This window comes from Phasianus colchicus, chromosome 1, assembly GCF_987193195.1.
Source record: "Phasianus colchicus chromosome 1, bPhaCol1.hap1.1, whole genome shotgun sequence".
In the NCBI taxonomy this organism is placed as follows: domain Eukaryota; kingdom Metazoa; phylum Chordata; class Aves; order Galliformes; family Phasianidae; genus Phasianus; species Phasianus colchicus.
In genome coordinates this window covers 156,836,810-156,860,091 of record NC_143436.1, presented here as the reverse complement: position 1 = coordinate 156,860,091, position 23,282 = coordinate 156,836,810, and the positions used below count along the sequence as shown (strand labels likewise).

The 23,282-nt window shown below is 43.6% G+C and overlaps 1 protein-coding gene and 1 pseudogene across 7 annotated transcripts in view; both read right to left on the bottom strand.

The window, feature by feature from the left end:
- Window positions 1–23,282, bottom strand: part of KLF12 (KLF transcription factor 12) — a 276,242-nt gene that overhangs the window by 219,795 nt on the left and 33,165 nt on the right. The gene's annotated exons all lie outside the window — the stretch shown is intronic.
- Window positions 16–23,282, bottom strand: part of LOC149920185 (E3 ubiquitin-protein ligase TRAIP pseudogene) — a 52,229-nt pseudogene continuing 28,962 nt past the window's right edge.

Below are 23,282 nucleotides of genomic sequence, written 5' to 3'. Positions count from 1 at the left end.
AATGTAGGTAAGAAAACTGTACTTACAAAACTGAAACTAATAATTAGACTCAAGCCACAGTTATTTCTTGCATTCAATTCATATTTATTTTAATGACTCAATACATTTTAAATAGAATTTAAGACAACTCTTATACTTTTGTTCAGTAGAGAGATGACAAGAATTTACCAACATGAGTTGGTAGGATTGAGTTCTGTGGTCTTATAATTGTTTTATTTTTCCTGTAATTCCGGAATCAGCTCAGGAGTTGCCCGCTGTTGACAAAGCGATACATTCCATCATTTAACATCAGCGGGATCAATCCTTAATGAAATGAATGGCACCCCTGGAACAGCAAGTGAATCAAAGAGAACTCTCCATAAAAAGGCGATGAAGAACCCACAGGAGCATTTTCAATTCTCAATATGGAGTGTTGATACACATACAGACATGGTTCAAAACAAAACTGCACTGGCCCATGAGTGACATTTAATTATCTAATACAGTGACAACGGGTGACTCAACAAAGAAGAGGCAGTCAGAGACAAGAGGCAGGATACGCTGCGGTGATTTTCAGTACTTTGCTTCTGTACAATTGAATGTGTTTGGCTGCAGTTCCAATTTCTACCTCTGTGCTGCCTCACAGTATGCAGCACAAAACGCATACTTACATTACGTGCACAATTACATACATAAAAGAACACAAAGCTACAATGAAACCTTCAAGATTTGCTTGCATGTCTAGCAAAGGGACCAAGACAGAGCTGCACCACCAACAAAGTTACTAAACAAATGGAATACACGTTCCTAGAATCACTTAGATTTTCTTTGGCATGGTCTCTAAACATTTAGAGGGAACTATTTAAGGGAACTGGTCCCTCTCAAGTAATTCAAAGCAAACACCATCACAGTGCCTCACCATAACTCCAGTCAAACGCAGACTATTACTTTTCTGGAAAACACGCCATTGCTATTATAGAGCAGGCTGTTTTGCAGAACAATACAATGTAATTTTTGCAGTCCTGTTAAATCCTTCATACAGGTAGAAGATAATTTAAACCTGAAATCACTTTAATTTTATTTTTGTTGCAATATCCTATGCTAAATTTCTGCTGACAATAAATTTTTCAAGCTGAGCATGATCAGCTTCCGGAAACATGGACTTCTAGAAGCATGAACATATTTAACAGAAGATCTTGAAAGAAATACAGGTTTTCATCTACTTAATATTAAACCTTTGCTGTAAGATTATAAAAAGAAATTGATAGTTCAAGGTAAACCACTGTCTACAGTCACTTCCATACACATCCTATCTTTAAAACTCCTGGCTGCAACCTTTTTAAAGTCCTTTCACTGATAATGCTTATCTCAGCTATGGCTTTTTTTTTTTTTTTTTTTCTTTTCAATGAAGTACCCTTCAAACTAGCTCAAACTGCTTAATTTTCACATGGTCACAATGATTTTTCACTACTAGCTATTCATAATCTCAAATTACCTCCAAGTGCCAGAACCACAAATAAAAAGATGCAATAAACTCCAATGCATAGAAGGGAAGCTACTCAGCCTGGGGACTCTGAGTTATCTGACACCTCAGAAAAGACCAGAAAAATCAGATCTAGTATGTGATACCGGGCTCTGCACATCACCATCCTGGGCTCAGAGGCAGATGGTCCACAAGCACAAGCACCCAGAAACCCGAGCTGGGACTCCATGCCTAGGGAATAAAGCTCTTTATGGTGGGATGGAAGCTTTAACCCACCTTTTGAAGATCAGAACAGAGTCAGCAAATGGTTAGCTGTTTGGACAAAAATTTCAGGAGCATCTGGGAATGCAATTATTTCCAACAGGATTTAGACAAATTAGACAATTCTTCTTGCTCAAAGCGAAGACAGGACAAGGGGGATGGTTTTAAACTGAGACAGGGAAGGTTTAGGTTAGATATTAGGAGAAAGTTTTTCACACAAAGGGTGGTGACACACTGGAATAGGTTGCCCAAGGAGGTTGCGGATTCCCCATCCCTGGAGGCATTCAAGACCAGGCTGGATCCCAGGCTCTGGGAAGCCTGGTCTAGTGGTTGACGACCCTGCACATAGCAGAGGGATTGAAAATAGATGATCATTGAGATACTTTTCAACTCAGGCCGTTATATGATTCTATGAAGGTGATGAATGGGCAAAGACTATGAGCCATGTGATGAGACATTAAACTGCAAAAAAGCAGAATAGTCTTCTCCACATATCCCACTAACAAAGGCAGACAAAGAGAGGGACATGGCAAATGGCAGCAGCCATCTTCAAGAAAAGGAAGAATGGACAAAGTGTAACCTTTCTCCTGGGGAAGGAGAAGTACAGACAAAAGAAGGAAGAACAGCACGAGAAAGATGGAACATAAGCAAGAGAAGCAAGAAAACAAGAGTACACAAAGTAGGGAAAAAATATGGACAAAAGTAGGAAGACGACAACAAGAGATGGAGAAAGAGGAAATACAGAAGAAACAGAGTAAACTTGTACAGCTCTTTCAGTACGAAAATTTGAAGTACTTTAAGAAGCTTCAGAGGTCATAGGCAAGAACATCTTTTTTTTTGGTGGTGGTTGGTTGTTTTGTTGTTTTTTTGTTCTGTTCTTCACAGAAACCACTGAATCTGCAAGCTGAGTTGGCCACTCTCAGGAAATGAAGTCAATGAAACAAAATACATGTACTGATTTTACATGTTTTAAAATTACAAGAGCATTTTTCATATGTATCCTCATTAGCAAGAGACTAGAATGGAAAGAAACACGAAAAGGTGAGAGGACGATGAACAAAGAACATCAGACAAATGTGAACAAGACACTGGTATAAAGATGAGTCAGATATGGAGAGAGGAAGAAAAAAAGCATTCAGAGAAATGAGAGGATGGAAAAAAATCACAAAGATGCAACTTCTATGCTACTCATCTGTAAAACTTGTGGCTTCTTTATTTTTTATATATATTATATAAATCTGGCCAATGTCCTATGATTATGAGGGTACTAAGAAGATAATATAGCTACTAGTAGTATTTTCACTACTTTCATATTTCTGACTATTCTGAATTTTAGTAAATCAACAGAAAGACAGAGGAAATAATGTTTAGTGCACCTATGCTCAAGCTCAGCATGAGCACAGGAACCACTCAGAGAACAGTTTCTTGAAAGCATTTTCAAATGCATGGCTACTATTGCAGCCTCTGAGGAAGGAGTAGAACTCCACAGCAAGAGCGTGTCATATCATTCTACACACTGTTCTGCTTTCTCCAATCCCGACCTGACTGCAGCCAGTTAAAGCCAGGGGATTCCTTTTAAAGCCAAGGGCTATTTCTGTTTTCTCCACCAGAACATCTTTTCACAGCCACAGTGCCACAAGGGTACCTAGCTGCTGCTGACAACCCAGCAAACCATGACCGAGTCCTTTACGAGACCAAGCAAACTCCATTCTGCAGCAGAATCACAGTAATGCTGTGCATTTTATTAAAAGGCTGAAGTGAGAAACATGGTAAGTTTGAGCTGCTGTGTCCTTTGATTTTCAAACCTTGTTCACATACTCTACAGCAAGACTGAACAGAGCAGCTAATACTATTTACCTTGTCTTCAGCAGAAGAGACATTCTACATGAGGTTGTCTGGCACACTACTGTCTTTTTCTGATCTTCAACTACTGAACGTCCCAGAGACTGTCAGTCTCTGGCTGCTTTCTCAACCAGACGTGTACACGTATATAATGAAAGAATCCCTTAACACTTCAGTTTCTGCATATCTGCAAAGAATTCTGTCTTTTTTTGTTTGTCTCCCATGCCTTCCTGCAGTATTGGCAAAAAAAAAAAAAAAAAGAAAAGAAAAAAAGTTTTAAAATAATAAGGCAACCTTTCCATGAAGTTTGAGGAAAGGATTCTTTCTGCTACAAACGTCTTCTTACTAGAAGTGCTAGCTTAATTTCATACCACATCAGAAGCTGCGATGACAGAAAACTTGCAAGGCCTTAGAAACTGCAGAGGAAGGAAAAGAAATACAAGAAATCACAATGTCTTTTTTTGACACTTCTCCATGCAATAGCGCTGCACACAGACAACTGAAGGTTTGAGCACATCATCGCCCACCACCACTGAAACCACTGATGATGATGCTACCCACAGCCCCTGGCCAGTGCTCATCCTCCCAAGAGACCCTGTGTTCCAACAGAAGTCATTTAGGGAGAAAGAATGGATTCAAGTATACAACAAATGCAAGCAAATGGTAAACTACCACCAGGTGAGGTTTGGGTAGCAGCTTTCTAGGGTAGAGGCTGGACAAGGATGCACAGTGAAACACACAGTACTCTTGCCTAGCTGCACAGTCTGGTTAACACAGGAACACAGTCTCAGAAGTTGACGGGCTTGCAGTTTATATGTATACCTGCTACTGTTTCAGTTCAAAAGTCTTTACTAATTAGCTTTAGATGCATTTTCAAAAACTACTGCACAGCAGCAGCTGGGATGGAGGCATGAGAAATGAGAAAGAAAAGCCCTGCAGCCACTCAGGTTAGCTCAGAAGGAGGGCAGAAGGTGCTCTAAGCACAGAGCAGAGGTTCCCCGCAGCGCAGGAGATGCTCATGGAGGAGCAGGCTGTCCCCCTGCAGCCCATGGGCACCACGTGAAGCAGATCTCCACATGCAGCCATGGAGGAGCCTACGGAGCAGCAGTGGATGAGGCCTGAAAGAGGCACAGCCCATGTTTACCCCTGCAGGAGCAGCCCCAGGCCAGAGCTGCAGCCTGCTGTGGGGCAGGAGGGCTGGGGGAGCTGTGTCCCTGAGGACCTTTGTGGAGCAGTGCCTGACGGGTGGGCCCTACGTACAGAGCGTTGCTTGAAGAGCTGAAGCCTGTGGGAAGACCAAGCAGGATCAGTTTGGGAAGGACAGCATCTCATGTGGAAGAGGGGTAGTGGCAAAGCATTATGGACTGACCATAGCCCCAGTTCCCCTGGACACTAGAAGAAGAAGGCAGAATAGGGTGGATGGACATAAGGTATTCACAGTTCACTTTTTCTTCTTGCCGCTCTAGTCTGTTAGCAATAGGCAATAAATTACATTGATCTCCCTACAGTGAGTCTATTTTGCCTGGGATGGTACGAGGTGAGTGACCTCCCCTGTCCTCATCTCAACCCTTGAGCCCTTTTCCATCATATTTTCTCCCCCTCTTCCTCTGAGGAGGGGGAGTGAGAGTGGTGGAGTTGTCAGGGTGAAACCATTACATCAGACTGGACTATTATTTCTCCCACTGACCTTTGCAGAACCTCTAAGCTTTAGTGGGTGCATTTCCCTACACTCCTTTGCAATGCCACAGCAGGAGTCATACACAGGAGATAAGCAAATCCAATTAAGATTAAAAAAACACTACAAAAATAATCACTAGAGATTAAACAATGATAAAGATTTTTTTGTTTTGCAGATCTTACATGAACTTGGCAGTACCTTTCTAATGACTGTTTTCACTTGCTCTTTTGAGCCAAAACCTACCAAGTGCCTGCTTGCAAACAAGCCCTCCACTTTCATGGGCCTTTAATAAGAAAAGGCTCTGCACCAACACACATTTTTGCCTACTACCTACCAGGCTGTGTCTTTGGATAATCAGATTTGCAAGGCAGCCCAGCTCTCACACAGTTAACACCACTGCAGATGTGTTTGGCGACATGGAATCTACAGAAATTGCCCAAAAAGTACTGTTTTGGTTTCTCTTTTAAACACAAGAACCTGGCACCCTGTCGTGGCATTCTGGCACACTGCACCCACAGGAGATGAGAGAGTCCTCAGCATCCCGCCTGGGTCCCCTCACAGCGTATTGGACCAGACCCCATGCAGACAGCAGTGCAAAGACAAATTCTACACTTCCACTTAAAATACTGGTAATGTTTTTGTGGGGCACTCTCACCATCAGGTAGCCAGATGGAATCACAGTCTGTTGAAAAGAAACAAACACAGATCAATAACGACAGCCTGAGTCCTGTGCTTTAAATATTGTCAAAACACGCACCAGAAAAAGGCTGGTAAGCTTCAGAGAGAAAGCTCGGTGCACACAAATATTCCTATATTGAGAACTAACATCTGCAGGAGTTAACTAAAGACGTATAAATATCTGCCAGCAGACAAGACGAGTAAATAAATAAGGATAGGGAGCATTTCACACTCTTTTAGCCATTTATATTTAATGATCTCTGTACTGCTCAGTCTAGTAGTTCTCCAATAACAGAACTCTGGAACATGTGAATGAGAATGGGAAAGCATGAACTCAGAGATCAAACCTCAGCTCCTCTGGTTTTAAATTGAAAATAACAGCCCTTTCCCTATTGATTTTTTTCTCCTTTTTCATTTGTGAAAAATTGATTTTTTCTTGCCTGTGTTTGCTGTAGTGTCCGCAACCTGCAGCTCACTGCTTGCATTAATCTCTATATTTGTTCATCCATACCTCTAAGTAAGCCGTGTAAAATAAATACCTGGGAGCCTTTGTCCCACACTCACAGGTCTTTTTATAAAGGCCTGGAAATAGTATCCTTCCCATGCTATGACCAAAAGGTGAGGCAGCTGTGCTTGCCCCTGAAGATGCTCAGAGAACCCTCAGAGAAAGACTCCTTTATAGACTTTTATGTATTTTCCACAGAACAGCACCAACTTCATGGCTGAGGCCACACAGACTCATGCCCCCCAACAGCTCCCTTGAAAGAAGGAGAGTGAAACCTCCAGGCTCGCTAACACCTGAAAGCCGTGAGGAATTTTAAAGTGAAAAAAAGGCCTGAGGTACCCCAGCAGAAGAGATAATTTTGGAAGGTCGAGATGAAAAGACAGAAAGCTCTCAAATAATGAAGCCCTCACTGCAGTTAATACTTGTTTCTCTCACCCTCTCAGTACGAGAGTAATGTATTTAACAAAGGAGCTCACACCACACTTTGCAGACCTACACAGCTCTTACCAAGGCAGCTGGGCTGGCTGGAAAACCGCCAGCCAACTCCACTCCTTAAAACCCAGCGGCTATAAAACTGGCAAAGTTTAACACAGAGCATCTTTTTAAAAGCAGCAAAAAGCTGAGGTCTGACTGAAAAATTTTCCTCAGAGAATGATTTGGGGATTAATCTGAAAAAATGTAATTGAGGGTAAATCTGCGGTGCTTATGAAATACTAATATTTTAGCACTGAATCTCTCCCACAAAATAGGAGCTCTTAATTCTCTAAGCAGGCCAGATTGTGCAGCAGTATTTATGATGTGCGCACATGGCCACTCAAAACACGTATGGCTTGCCTTGCTTTTGATCTGAACTATGAAGTGCAGATGTGGAAGGCATTAATCCACTTTGGCAATCGATCTCTTGCACACCAGAAAACAGTCACAGGGAAATGGAGAACCAACACAATGAAGTATCACTCATCTATATTGGAAATAGTCATTAAACGTATTAGTTAAATTTCAGAACTTGCTGCAGCACTGAAGACAAGCTGAGAGAGCTGGGCTTGTTCAGCTGCGGGGTGACCTCACTGCAGCCTTTCAGTACCTAAAGGGAGCCTACAAACAGGAAAGGAGTCAACTCTTTACAAGGGTAGATAACGGCAGGACAAGGAGAAATGGTATTAAGTTGAGCGAGGGAAGATTTAGATTGGATGTCAGGGGGAAGTTCTTTACAAAGAGAGTGGTAAGGTGCTGGAACAGGCTGCCCAGAGAGGTTGTGGATGCCCCATCCCTGGAGGTGTTCAAGGCCAGGTTGGATGGGGCCCTGGGCAACCTGGTCGAGTATTAAATGGGGAGGTTGGTGGCCCTGCATGTGACAGGCGAGTTGGAGAATTATGATCCTTGCGATTCCTTCCAACACGGGCCATTCTGTGATTCTGTGTGATTCAGCATGCAAAAATATTCTCTTGCATACAACAGGCCACTTAAGGTAGTTAGCCATTATGCTAACTTGTGCCTTGCAAATCTGAAATACACTCCTATTCCAAGATCTTCACAGCATTAACTATTCTGGGTTTGATTTAATTCAAATTATTTAAAGCCTTTCATGACAGCCTACTGTCATCTTTCCTTGTCCCTTTCATCCAGAGGCATCAATAACATCCATAGAGAGCACTGTAAACACGCTCTCATTACCAGTTCTAGGACCCATTTATCAGACTAGAGAAAGAAAGAGGACTGACTGATTATGATGCAAACAACAGATACACAACTGAATTACAAAATGCATTTAGAACGTATAGAACTGTCAGTTCAAGATTCACAATAAGATTCACAAATCCTGCTTGCAGGTCATGGGAAGGGAGGCTGGGTGTCAGGAAAAGCTTTTTCACCAGAGGGTGGTCGAGTCCTGGAACAGGCTCCTCAAAGCAGTGGTCATGGCAATGAGATCATGGAGTTCAAGAAGTGCTTAAAAATGCTCTCCATCATATGGTCTGATTTTGGGGTGGTTCTGTCTGGAGCCAGGAATTGGATTCTGTGACCCTCATGAGTCCCTTCCAACTCAGGATATTCTACATTTCTGTAGTAGGAAATCAGGTGATAATCCAGATGCTGCAGCACTGATGCACGCGCTCAACACAGGACACAGACACTGCCCATGAGAGGGGGGCTCAAGTGACAGTCCTCCATATGGGTACACTCTAACTGGAAATCGCCTGCATTGCACATCATGCTGAGACTCCTCCAGTGAGATGCAGCAAGCATGCAGCAAGGGTAGGTTCATCTCTTACATAACTGCATTCCATTTGGTGGATTTTCTAAGCAGCAGCAATTCCCAAGGGGAAAAGAAAAAAAAGAGAAGGCAACTTCTGCAATGTTATTCATAGGGAAAAAAAAAAGCATCTTCCTCTAGGCACAACAATGAATCATTCATCTGTTCATAGGGTAATATTCAGGCCAAATAAGAATGCCAGATATAGAAAAAAAAAAACCCAGTGCAGCGTAAAGTAAATAAAATTAGACCTCTATCCTTTCTAAGAAGTGGAAGGAGCACTTTTTTTGTGAATTTGGGTTCTAGAAGTAAATGTTCAACAAATCTTTAATTGCAGCTATTACTGAGAACAGAGAGCTACAACACAGGATCACAAATTCATAGAATCATTAAGGTCGAAAAGACCAGTAGGATCATCTTGTTCAACAATCAACCCATGCCTCTGACCACACTAGACCATGACCTTCAGTGCCACATCCACACTCTTCTTGAACACCTCCAGGGACTATGACTCCACCACCTCTCTGGGCAGCCTATTCCAACACATCACAGCTCATTCTGAGAAGTATTTCCTAACATCCAACCTGAATGTCCCGTGATGCAATGTAAGGCCATTCACTCTCAACCTATTGCTGTTAGCTGACAGAAGAGAGCGACCCCCACGTCACTACAATTTCCTTTCAGGGAGACTGATAATGGCCACCTGAACCTCCTCTTCTCCACTCTAAACAATCTCAGTTCCCTCAGCCATTTTCAATTAGACTTGTACTTCAGACCCCAATCAGCTTCACTGCCCCTTCTCTGGACATACTCCAGGGTCTTGATGTCTTTCTTGTACCAAAGAATATTATTTATTTTTACCAGTGCACAAAAGAACAACAAAAAAATGCTTACAATTACATTAAAAAACAGAAATTCATACAAAGAAGTCACACCACGTAGGCCAGGAAGAAAGCTCATCCGCACAGCAACCTCCCTGCTTCCACATGGGATAGGGCTCACCAACACCCTCCTCCCCGATCCATGATCCCAGTGCTACATACAGGCTCCACGTTCCTACCCAAGGCACATTGAGCACCCTGGCTTGGCACAAGTGCCCCAGAGCTCAGAGAGACAATGAGTGGCATGACAGCAGGCACAGCTGTGCTGCAGCATCACTGCTTGGGGCAGCCATGCCCTGCGCACAATGCAGGGACATTTGCACTATTTACAGCACTGCTCCAGGTCCCTTCTCTCCCCACTCGTGCTCCCAGCTGCTGCCCCAGCTGCAGACAGGCACCAGATTCTTCCCTGCAGCTCCAGCTTGCGGCTGTGTCCCAGAGGCGCGGTTCTACCTGCAGAGTCCAAGAACAGCAACAACTGCAGAGCTCCAAGCAAACCAGCAGATAAGAAAACCCTGTTTATTTTGCGAGAAAACGGGAAAGAAGAGGGCTGAAACGAGGGATGAACTAGTCCGTGCACTAGGTAGAGGGTTGGTCTGCTACTGGCTTGCTGCACAGCCAGGACTTTGCTCAGGGTAGGCTTTGGGAAGCACATTCAGTCTCACTGTTTCTGGGGGCATGAGACCTCACTGCAGCAAAGTATTTAGCCTGGCCCAGCTGCTGGTGGAATACAGTTCAGAGGGAGTGACAGATGCTGGCCTAGAGATGTTCCTCTTGCTATTCACAGCTAAGAGACAGAGCTCTAAAGGGTTTGTAGGCTGAACAAATTTGGTTCTGTCTCCCAAGCCATTGCACCCCAACCTCACCTTGCCCACGTTCCTGTGGGAACAAAGCAAGCTACCTAACATACGCTTCTCGGATCCTGAATTCCTGATGAATGTTGGCAGGAATCTGTTAAAAGTCTCACCCTCCAGATAACCTTCCCAGTTCTCCACTGTTTCCTTTAAAACTTTCTTTAGCAGATTCACCATTGGAAGCTGTTTTTTAATCCAGCTTCTGCCTTTTTTCCAAGGCTTAAAGGAGATCTGTAGGGCTGATTTTCAGGGGTGTCCACATCAGAAACATTATCTAGATCAATCTCATTGCTGTGGGCTTAATAATGGAGCTTTGGATGCTGAAAGACCCACTCCTATGGAATTGCAAAAGATGAGTTATCTGAGTGTCTCTGGTTATAGACATCTATCTTCCTCAAACTTGGGATCTCCCATCTGCATTTTTCAGATTTCTGGGTGCTTTTTAACTCCTCCTTTGTCTTATCCAACTCTAAAACTGTTTTCTGCAGCTTAATGTTGACAGAGAATAACTCCTTCTGATTCTCTGTCATTTCACCAGACAACTTCCAAGTCTCCTTCAAGTTCACATATTCCTTCCTCAGCGAGACACAGTAGATAGCAAGCTGTTTTACTGCTGGCTGCCCAACTCCCATCTCTCTGAACATCTTCTCCACTTCAGTGTACTATTTCTGGAGCAACAATTCAATCCACTCCATGATGCTCAGATGGTTTTGCTGGTGGTGGGCCTCTTCTTCTGATCTTCTGTTATCCTCCTGTTACTTCTCCAGGAATTTCACCTGTTTCTTGAGGGAGGAAGACAGCATCTCTCTGTCTCTCCCAGCACCTTCTAGAGCAACTCTACTGTGGCACTGCAAATGTCCAGAGTGTCCTACAGCCTATCCACAATGGCCTGGCATTCCCATTTTTTCCTTCTTTTTCACAGAGAGCTGAGTTTTCCACTTCATTCTGTAAGGTCTCTACATCCAGATCAGTCTGCTCCTTCAGGGCAACATCAAAGAAGAGCTTACCGATAACCTACCTTTTGCTGACCTGGATCCTGCACCGAGAGCAGGTGCAGCTGGGCCCCATATTGAACCACTGGAACCAGGCTGGATGTGGCTCTGGGCAGCCTGGTCTAGTGGCTGGCGATCCCACACATAGCAGGGAGGTTGAAACTAGATGATCATTACGACATTTTTCAACCCAGGCCATTCTATGATTCAATGATTCTACTATTCTATGAACAGGCAGGCACAGTGGAAGGTGCACCTGCACAGCACACCTCTGAAGAAATCAGAGCAGATAATACAGTGGGCTTAGATGGGCAAGATGGGTCTTGACAGGCTATGACTATGGCAAATAGAGCAATTTCCTAGCGCTCTTCAAGCAGCTGGGTTGAGCTTTGCTCCACACCACCTTTAAATACCAAAATGCCTTAATTAAGAGCTTGGTGGCCCTAAGTTTCAAATGCAGTCAAACAAGATGGTCCTGTGTGGAATGAGTAATTGGGCTTGATGATCTCTATGGGTCCCTTCCAACTTGGAATATTCTCTGAAGAGAGACAGGAGAGCAGAACCGTCCCTGCATGTGCTTAGAGATGCTCTTCTTTCACAGCTAGGAGACAGACCATGTGCCCCTCTCTGGAGAAAACCCACGGCAGTAAGGCCGCTGCTGGAGAAGTGCCAGCACACCCCTCTTCCCAGCAGAGCTGAGATGCACGCATACCAGGTTGCCTTTGGAGGAGGCTGAACAAGAAACCCATCTGCAGCAGCACGCCAAGCACGCTTCAACCTCCAGCGGGGTCACGAAAGCCCACAGTAATGACTGGTTTCATGATTTTCATCTACTGATCAGCTCCTGCTGCTCCAAATTACTTTCTTATGTTGAAATAGCCTCCAGCACATTGGTGTCAAAGTTAGGTGAGGTGAATCTAAATCTGGTGGGCTGCAGATTCTGTGATTGCTTCAAATCTCATTTAAAATAAACTCACACTGCCCAACGTTAGAAATATGACTTGCTAATAATACTAGATAAGTATTTGTTGGATATTTTACCATTCCCTTTACTCCTCTTGAGTCATGCTGCTTCTCTGAACCACCTTATCCAATTTTCCACATAAGCAGAACTTTTAAATATCTTTACACAAAATTACAAAATCGTGGAAAGGAGCCCAAAGGCTGAAGTACTGAAGCCAAAGAGTTGGGTGGCTTTGTCACTGGGAAATAGTACACGTCCTGGGAGCAGAAGTGAACCTGACACACAATCTCTGATCAGATACAGGCAGCTGACTAGTCAGCCCCCTTATAGCTTGAAAAAGAGAAGGCTCCAGGGAGACCTCTTTGTGGCCTTCCAGTACTTGAAGGGAGGGTATAAACAGGAGGAGGAATAGCTGTTTACATGGGTGGATAGTGATAGCAAAAGGGGGAATGGTTTCAAAATGAGACAGGGGAGGTTTAGGTTAGATATGAGGAGGAAGCTTTTCACACAGAGGGTGGTGACACACTGGAACAGGTTGCCCAAGGAGGTTGTGGATGCCCATCGTTGGAGGCATTCAAGCCAGGCTGGATGTGACTCTGGAAGCCTGGTCTAGTGGATCATGACCCTGCACATAGCAGGGGGTTTGAAACTAGATGATCAAGATGATCGTCTTCAACTCAGGCCATCCTATAGTTCTATGATACGATTCTATGACAACTTGGGCAGCTGTACACCTGAGCCCATCACCTAAGGCTCAGTTCCCTACTGTAGTTCCCTACTGCCCAAGGGAAGAAAGGCTTCTAGAGCCAATTTCTCTCACCCTAAAATAGGTAGCTAAACAAACCATACATCAGGTATTAGGCATGCATGTTTCTGTCCCTCTGATGAAGCAGCATACCCGGAGCCATTCAGCTGCAGATTTCTGCCTTCTGGACACCAGCAAACACGAGAGACTGTTTCAGTCAGTGCTTCAGGTTGACTGACCCACTGCTAAATTCATGTCTCTTGTCATGCGCTGTCAGAGTTAACATCCAAGTGTAACAAACATGTACCACCAAGGACAGTTTTCCTGTTGTTGAAAACCTTATGCTTGCTTTGGTTTGTTCGCATATGATCAGTCATGGCTTGCCTACTAAGTTCTATTCAGAGAACTGTAGAAAAGCATCATCTTTTACACATGGAAGTTAACACATAGCAAGATCATAGCACCCTTTAGGTGCTGCAAGGGAAAAAACAGCTTGGGTGAGGTAGCTGCAGGTAGGCAGCCATTCACCAAGGCATGAGCTGCTCACTCTCCCCTCCCCCACCACTGCCTTTTCTAAGCCTCCCATTCCTGAAACTTTCAAAGTCTCCCACACTCATCAAATCCGCTCTTTGGGACCCCTTCCCTCCAGAAACCACAGCCCCCACACAAGTGTGACATCTACACACAGCCCTTGTCAGCTGCAGGAGCTAGGGCATGAAGCATGCTGCCCTTGTCCGCCCATGGGGCACAGCAAGAATACGCACAAGTACCATGCTTGTAGGTAGAGGGCACGCAGCTCAGCAGGTGGCCACAACATTTTCACCTCTGACCTGTGACAGCTTTACAGTTTTGCCATGGAAACACCTTCCTGAATTGCATGCAGTTGGCTTTTTGCTGCAACAGTAATGAAAGGGATGCACCATTTTCATCAGTTCGTCTAGAAGGAGCAGAAGAAGTTACCTGGCTGATAGTAGCAGAGTTTCACAAGCACCAAACACCACCACACCAATTACTCAATGGCAGCATGCAGAGCACCAGTCCCTCTTGCAAGATTAGTGCTTAAATGCTAGTATTTACTTCACAGCTACAGCACTGAAATATACTGTCTTGCTATAGACTTATTGATTACATAGCCTTACTTAAAAGGATAAAAACCCGTACTCCTTTTATTCCTCAATTCCTTTTAATGCCTTTTCTTTATTTTACATTCACCTCCTCCTCAAGTAAGGTGCCCGTGCACCTTATATGTAGCAATATACAGAAACTCTCTCAAAATTTTTACTATCAAGTGCAAGTTTTTTATTATTATTAAGACTGAAACTGCAAAAAACATACCTGCAAGATGATTCTGGAGATGTTCTTTGCTTTAGCACATTTTATTTTGTCAAACGTGTGGAACAGAACACAGTATTGGAATGTTATGAGAAAAATTATTTATAAAAGGCCAGAAGCTTTAAAAACAGACTTCTAGTTCTCTGCTGCCTGACTAGCTCTTACCTACCATCTCCCTGTCCTGAAGTTGCACAGCATCCCCTAATAATAGCCAAGAGTGAAAACAGCAACTTACATATGTTTAATTCTGAAAGCCAAAACATAAAATATACCAAGACCAGGATGTAGGCTGGCTCTTACAAGATAGTTTTTAATCTTAAAAATGAAAAATCCTTCTCTTCTGGATAGAACCCTTCATTGCTAATACAGTTTTACAAATATGAAGCATTTAACACCATTAAAACCTATATAAAGTCTGCATCAGACCGTCTTCATGCAAGAACTTCCAAATCTAATTAATTCCCAAAGCAATAATTTCCAGAGCACTAACATTTCAAATGTCTAAAGCAGACAGCGAGGTGCAGAAGAATGATTCAGTGACTTCCTAGAGAAGGAAAGACACACCACGAGTCTTCCAGGGTGCTGTCTTCAATCAAAAAATATGGCTTCAGACTTCCTGCAGCTGAAAAGTGAGCTGCTTCAAAAACAAATGTCACTGTCTTCATCAAGAGGTAACAGCTGACTTCAGGAAATAGTTTGGCCTTAAGAAATCAAATTCTCATCCAGAGAAATTTTAGGTGAATGTTATGAGTTTCACAACTGCAAAGACCTAACATACTAAAAGGGATGCTTCCCTTACAGCAGTCTGATACCTTCTGCATGTGAGTTCGTGTTCCTAGAGAAGAAAAAATGTGAGTCCCAAAGAAGGTCACGGGAATTATTTCTTTATTTAAAACTTTTTGCCCAAGGCAAGAAAAAAGACCACACAGTTATAAAATACTCTCAAAGTCTGCCAACCATAAGGAAAGCAGAAAGTAAAAGGTAAAAGGATATTTAAACAAATGGAATTAATTCAGGTCCTTTTCTCCTTAGTTTCTGAGCATCTTCAAAAAAAAAGTGAAAAACATAACTTACATCTGTCATCTAGAGCTTACTTTCTCTCAAATTCTTCCTGGGAAAATCCACATGTGCACTGCAGCATTTGAGGGATTTGAGGTCATTTCATTCCTCTTTTTGTCTCCCACATGTATCTGCACATTTGCTATCCTTAGTCATGAGAACACGGATGAGTTGAGAATGACCTCAGGGAGGAGTGGTGGAGCAGCACGATCTAGTAAAACCTCAGTATCGTTAAGAGAGGAGATGATCTGTAGCAGTAAATCAAGAAAATAAAGAAGGAGAGGGAAGAACGCAGAATCACAGCTCCTCTTATTGATGATGTCCCACTAGATAGAAATTGAGATACACCGTACACATCTTTAGTTAGTAGTCCTTCAGAAAACTGAAAAGGAACACACTCGTGGAGAGTGTGCACCTTTTCTAAAGGTGGTCAGGTACAGCATCCTCAACCTGCTCTTTTCATTTCAGTGATCTCTCACACCATAACAGCAGTCTCCTCTAGTTTTTAATTAGTAGTTTACAGAAATCACAGCTTGAATATGCAGAAATATAGCTCACAGCTTTGAAGTATTTTTCATGTATCATACATGAAATGCTCTGCTCACTTCCCATAAAAATAAGAAATTCCCATTCTTTGGGATTTGTGAACTAACAAAATTTGCAGAATTCTCTTGCTGCAATGGCATGTGCAAATGGGAAACAACCCCTAACAGGACAATACAACTGCAACATATTTGATATTAGAAAGCATCACATCTAAAGTTGCTCATTTATGCAACTTAAGAATAATACAACTGTTAATTGGCTATTCTACTGCAAATTCAGGTACACAGATAAGAAACTTTTGTGGTCATTGAGCGATATTAAATTTAACCTCCTTTGTTCAAAAAAAAAAGGCAAAGCGTGAAATCTGATTCATGACAGGGTGCTTACATTTGACAGCCTTAACCACAGAGTCCAAGAATTGCCACTAACTCTCCTGCAGACATTTTCAGAAAGAAGCTCCTGCCACTTCTATCCTTGAGCTATCCCTGGAAAGCAGTGTTTCTGGAAAAGATTACTTTTTACCTATTTTGGAGCAAATGGAGAAGGAAAAAGGTAACCACGTCCAGAACTGAATTCCTCTTCAGCCTACAGAAAGGCTCAGGAGGGTCCAACAGAATCACAGAATTGCTCAGGTAGGAAAAGACCTGAAAGATCAAGTCCAACTGCAACCTAACCATACTACCCTAACAACCCTCTGCTAAATCATGTCCTTGAGCACCACATCCAAATGGTTTTTAAACACATCCAGGGATGGTGACTCAACCACCTCTCTGGGGAGCTTATTCCAATGTTTCACAACCCTTTCTGTAAAGAAGTTTTTTCCTGATATCCAACTTAAACCTCCCCTGGTGCAACTTGAGGCCATTTCCCCTCATCCTGTCACCTGTCACCAGTGAGAAGAGACCAACCCTGCTCTCACTGTAAGCACCTTTCAGATATTGGAAGACAGCAATAAGGTCTCCTCTCAGCCTCCTTTTCCCCAGACTAAACAGCCTCAGTTCCTTCATTTGCTCCTCGTAGGGCATATTCTCCAAGCCCTTAACAAGCCTTGTTGCTCTTCTTTGGACCTGCTCCAGCACCTCAATGTCCTTTTTGTACTGAGGTGTCCAAAACTGAACACAGTACTCAATGTGTATAAATACTTGAAGGCATGGTGCGAAGAGAATGAAGGCAGGCTATTTTCAGTCGTTCCCTGTGCCAGGAACAAAGATACTGGGCACAAACTGGAGCACAGAAGGTTCCCTCTGAACACCAGACAGCACTTCTGTGTTGTACAGGTGACATGACACTGGTGCAAGCTACCCAAAGAGGTTGTAAAGTCTCCTTCTTGCAGCTCTTCAAAAACCACCCAGAGATGGGCCTGGGCACCCTGCTCTAGGTGGCCCTGCTGGAGAAGGGGCTAGGCCACATGGGCCCAGAGGTCCCTTACAACATTAATCATTCTCCAGTTCTGTGGTAAATATAAAAATAAGTAGCACTGGAGAGCTAGGTAGTATCTGCCAAAACAGATTTTTTTTTTTCTTTCAGAGAACTTCACAAACTTTACTTAGGGGGAAACAAAAACTAAACTTTTTCTGAGTGCCTGACATTTCTGAAGCCCACTCCCTTGTGCTCTCACTCTCAGCTCCCACCCGCTCCAGCTGAATCAGCAACACACAGAGCCTGCAAACCTCTTCCTTCCAGCTGGAGGCTCTGCAAATAGGACAAGGTGCAAGAACCTGGCAGTGCAGAGGTACACGTGTGTGCAGCTGCCTTTGCCCTTCCTCTTCTGACATCCACTCGTGCCACCCATCTTTCCTTTTTATATCCCTTCTGATCTACATCAATACTATCAGGTCTCTGCACACAAATGCAGTTCACAGAATCATAGAATTGATCTTTAAAGGTCAGTTAGTCCAACCCCCCTGCAATGAACAGGGACACCTACAGCTAGATTGCATTGTTCAGAGCCCTGTCCAGCCTGATGTTGGATGTCACCATGCATGGGGCATCCCCCACCTCTCTGGGGGACCTGTTCCAGTGATTCGCTACCCTTACTGTAGAAAAATTCTCTTTATACCAACTCTAAATCTCCCTTTTTAATTTGAAACTATTTCCCCTTGTCCTATGACAAGGAACCCTGATAAAGAATCTGAAGAGTTGCTTGAATTGCATCACAGCAATAAGAAAGCAAGCCCAGCCTCCACTCACGCTGAGTGCTCAACCAGATTCCACAGAATCAGGCAGAAATGCAAGCATGGAGGGGAAAGGTGTCTGATCCTCCATGCACCACGTCCCTAGCTGGCATCTGCAAACCCCAAAAATAAAACCAAACCCAAATTGTCAGCCAGCACTTCTGAACATGGGCTGCTGTTCTCAGAACCCGGGCAACTAACCAGAGGTGACTTAAAGTGGTTTGGCTTTGTGTGTGCTATTACTCTCTTAAAGCTTGCCTTTGAGGGTGAGAAGCACATAACCAAGAAACCTACAGATTCCTGTGACTCTCTGAAGGTGTGGGTGTCAATGCAAAATGGCACTCTGCTCTTTACTTCTTCCACACCGATGTTATAACACTAATTTGTTTTAATATATTGAATAATGTCACAGCCCACTACCTATTTGCACTGCTCTGTAATATTAAAGTTTCTCAACTCAACCACTTCAGATTTGTATCACAGGAGAGCAATACATAAATGAACTCCAGGCAACTCCCTCTACCTGGTACATCCACAAGTTAATGAATGCAACTAGGAACTGTTTAGCAAACTCCCCAAAAGACAAAAGCCAATCTAGCTGTTAAAACTCATTGCTTAGCACACGGACAGAAGTCTCAGTGATCTGTTCACAAAATTGTTGGACAAGGGGCGTTTTGCTGTGCTACAGAACAAACAGATTCTAACTTAAAAAAGGAACTCCAAAGTCCAGAGCACTGCATGGAAAATGTGTTGGTAGTAACTGTCTTCTGATATGACACACACTGCAACTCAAGTAATTTGTTTATTCACAACAGCAAAGGTTTCAGAAGGGAAAAAGGTTTCTTAAGCACACTAATCTCCAGAGATTTATTACACAATATGCCACACAGAGCCATATAAAACAGCTGTACGTTCTCTAGAGGTATTGAGAGGTAAGGGACAGGTATCACCTCCATAACTCTACAAGAAAAAATTACAAGAGCAACTGCTACAATTAACCCAGTAAAGGTGCATCTAGCATGCTTGGCCCTCCAATGTGTACAAGGTAAGGTAGAATCTGCAAGGAGCTAATCTGGTTATGAAGGTACAGAATAAGGGGCAAAGCAGCCAGATCTGAGCTCTTTGTTCCTGAATCCGCAGCTGGGAATTCAAAACCTGCCCAACCCACACAGCGTGCCTGTAATTCAATCCTTGTGGTGACCAAAACAAGCTCCAGTCTGCACTTTTCTGACCTCTGAGGAAGAAGATAACCATCAGTAAAGTTCAGAATTGACTGTCTGCTCAGTTTCATCAAATTTCCCTATGATGCAGGATGCCAAGAAGCAACAAGAACCAATTTATAGCATATAGCAACTTAGTGGGTTTCCTCCTCACCCCCATGCTTTCTTCACCGATTTCACACAGGATGCTTATGCAATTCATCAGCTGAGCTCAGGCAGGTCAGCAAAGGTCAGCACGACCAGACTGCCCTCCTGCCCTCCTGGGAGGGCCCTGCAGCCTGGCACAGCACCATGAGCCACAGCACCACTGGAGGTGGGAGGATGGTACCAGGCTCCATACAGAACTCCATGGTGGGCTCAGCAAGCCCAGCTCAGAGCTGTGGAGCAACAACAGGTCACACACAACAGTTCTTGCTCTTCTATGTAGAGGAAACAACAGGTAAGGCTGAGCCTGGTGCCAGGAAAGTGCAGCACCCTTTAGGCACTCACAGTCATGCACCAGAAAATTATTATTTTAGTAGTGATTAATACAAGTTTTCATGTAAGATAACAAAGGTGAAAAGTGAAACGCATGCTTTCATCGCTGAGAGTAACAGATTTGCTATAGGAAAGTTCTTAATTCATATTTGGCAATTTTAACATTTTCATATAAATTATGTTAAGACGACAAAACTGACTGGCACTTTGTTTCACAATAATACACCAGCCAAAAATCCTGGCTTGCATGACTCATTTGTCATCATTGCCAGAGACTAGGAACTCCACATCCGAGGCTCTGTGCATAAATACAACCTACCCACAGTGGAAAATACACGTCACATCAGGTCAGAGTCAACCTTGACTGAGGTTTGTAACTTCCATGCACTTCCTATCACTAAAGACAAGAGAAATACATCCCTTTATTTTAACAAAACAAAAATGACTGTAAAAGCTTCCCTAGTCCCCAGCTATATTCCAAGTGGGACTGCGAACACGGCATATTCACATGGCATTCAGATGATTAAGACATCATTTCAACAGAGCTCGACTATCGCAGGCTATCATTTAAAAAAAAAAAAACCAACAAAAAAAGACACACTTGATTTCTGCAACAAAACCAAACCACAGGGAGGAGCAGCCTTTTAACCCAATGAAGCACAATGACAACTACACCAAGCACATCTACTCCGTGTCTCCTGAAAGCAGCCAAAATGGCACTTGCCTGTCCTCTTCCTCCAGTGCCCTCAAACATCAATTCCATATTTGGAGAAAAAAAAATCTGGTGGTTTGGAATTACTCCATCTTTGATCATTCTCTACCTTGCAAACAACTGTGGCAGACGGAACCAGCATTTTTATTGTTACTTGGAGATGTCACGGTGGAATTTATGTCTCCTTTACACAGCGTCTCTCTCTCTCTCTCTCTCTGGTATTCAGATTTTTTTACAGCCAGTTTTCAACATTCTTGCCTGCTATTCATAATGAAAGCCACAGTGGAATCTTTCAGGTTTGCCTGCAGTTGTGGTTACCCTGCTTCTCATAAACACGGCAACTTCCTGCCAAGGTTCCCACTGCTAAATCAGGTTGAAGCATGGCATCCTTCACAGCTGTGACCCCTGAATGCACTCATGCTGCAACTCTGTCTGTTTCTATTAACTACACTCAGCAGTGAGAGAGCATTTCTGCTGCTGCGTCCAGAACAGCCTCCTCTCCTCTCTGCCAGCTCTGAACCTGCCAGCATACTCCTGCGGGTAGCAGAGCAGTAGCTGTTGTCTCAGAAATAACACCATTTTCATTATTATTTTTCTTTGCAATAAGCAGTTTGTGGTACACCTTTAAATGCACTGTGGTGACAAGTACGTAATCCTCAAGGCAGGATCCCAGGATCAAACCATGCGTCAGTCGCTCCTCTAACCATGCAGACTCGAGCACGCAAAATAAAGCTCTTGATTAAGGAAGCGATAAAGGACAACCTGACTTTTCTTACGTAGGTGAAAAAGGATGAATTAAAAAACAAGCAGAGAATCTGTGCACTCTTTGGTGCTCCTGTAGAGGATACATTTATTGCACAGCAGGACATTAAATGTGTTTTCCTATATGCTGATAAATTATAAATGATGTGTGTCCTACTTCTTGTAGTACCACCTTTCTGATAATCTCCTGCAGGACAGAGTCAGCTAATAGCAGCCATAGCACTTCTGACCTTTACTTACTCACAAAATTTCAATTTCCTTCTTTAAACAAAGAGTTTTGCCTGCAGTTCCCTACAGTCACCATTTTGCTTACCCAAGGTAAGCAGGTCTGTTGAACACGTGCATCATAGCACCTTGACACCAAGCCACAAGCACATGAAACCAAGATGAGCTTCTTTTGAAGACAAATGGTGAGCTGCCTCTCTAACACTTTCGGCTGAGACATTTCCAGCCCTTTCAGCTCACTCCATGTACCAAAACCTCAGCAGCATTCAAACCGTGAAGCTGCCAATCACCAACAATTTCTGCCACAGGGACAGAAAATTGGAAGGAAAAGAAAAAAAAGCCACCCCTCTCCCCTGCTTGTTTTGTGCGTGTCCACACCTCCAGCTGACCCAGAGCATCATGGCAGTGATTAAAACACAGCAGCTGCCCTGGCTCTCAAAGAGCCCAGCTGGCAGAACCAGCCAGCTCCCAAGCAGAAAAGAACAGATACATACTTTTTTTTTTTTTGGTTCTCCTTCCACAGCTCAAGTCTGAATGCTCACTTTCATTCTGACCACAGGGGAGTGAGGGGGAAAATCTCCCTTTAGAATATAACCTGAAACATCCAGATACTCACCCACGCCTGGTGAGTAGGAAGCCTTCATGACAGTCATCAGGTGCTGCACAACCTTCTCTCCCTAACAAGAATCAAGCAAGCCTAAAACTTGTTGCTGCGGAGACAACCTTCCAAACTCAAGCGAGGCAATGAACTACAGAAACATACCCAGTGCTACTGCTGTACCTTGCTCTACTGCTTCAGAGCAAAAATACTCCTGCTCAGAAAACCTGGGGACAGTGCCCAGACCGAAAAGCCTCCATTTCGCACTGCTGCTATTCTGGCCATGGGCCATCGCACAGGAAGCCTGAGAAGCAAACCAGCAAGAGGGATGTGAAGGGCTACAGGGCGTGCTGAAATCCACCAGGACAGCAAGGAAAAGACAGAGTGACAGTGCCCAGAGCTCTTCTGATGCACTCAGAAGACCTAGGTGACAGAGACCAAACCTGATAAGAAACAAAACATTCCATTAGACAACAGCCATGCTGCTAAAATTAAGCTTTCTTAATTAAGCTTAAACACATTCCAACATGCTCCTATAAGAATGACTGCATCCATAAACCTTTCTCAGACACAGCCTTAGAACACTTGGGGACGTTTTACTATCAATTTTTAGATCTCAATGTGAATAATAGCACACAGCACCTGTACAACTGGACAAAGCCAGAGAAGAAATGCTGCCAAGGCTGCAGCCTTACCCCAACCCCAGTTTGCACAGCTGGTGTTTGGGGACTGTAGAGTGCCAGTTCTGCATGCCAGCTAGAGAGCAGCATGCTGGAATTGCAGCAATCGGGTGGCACAGTCCGTGTGCTTTCCTGCTGACACCTATTCAGGCCTGTGACCACTCTACGCCTTTGCGTGATTACATCGCTAAAGACACTTAAGACATCAAACAAGGCCCAGATGTGCCCATGCTGCAGACAGAAAGCACCACTGGCAGCAGTCATCTGTGCAAATACAAGAGATCTCCTAAGGCAAAAAGGTTTAGACTGCATTATGTCAGAATGTAAACTAACCATCTCAGTACCACGCAGGTCACTTACAAAGTCATCTCTCCACCTCAGAAG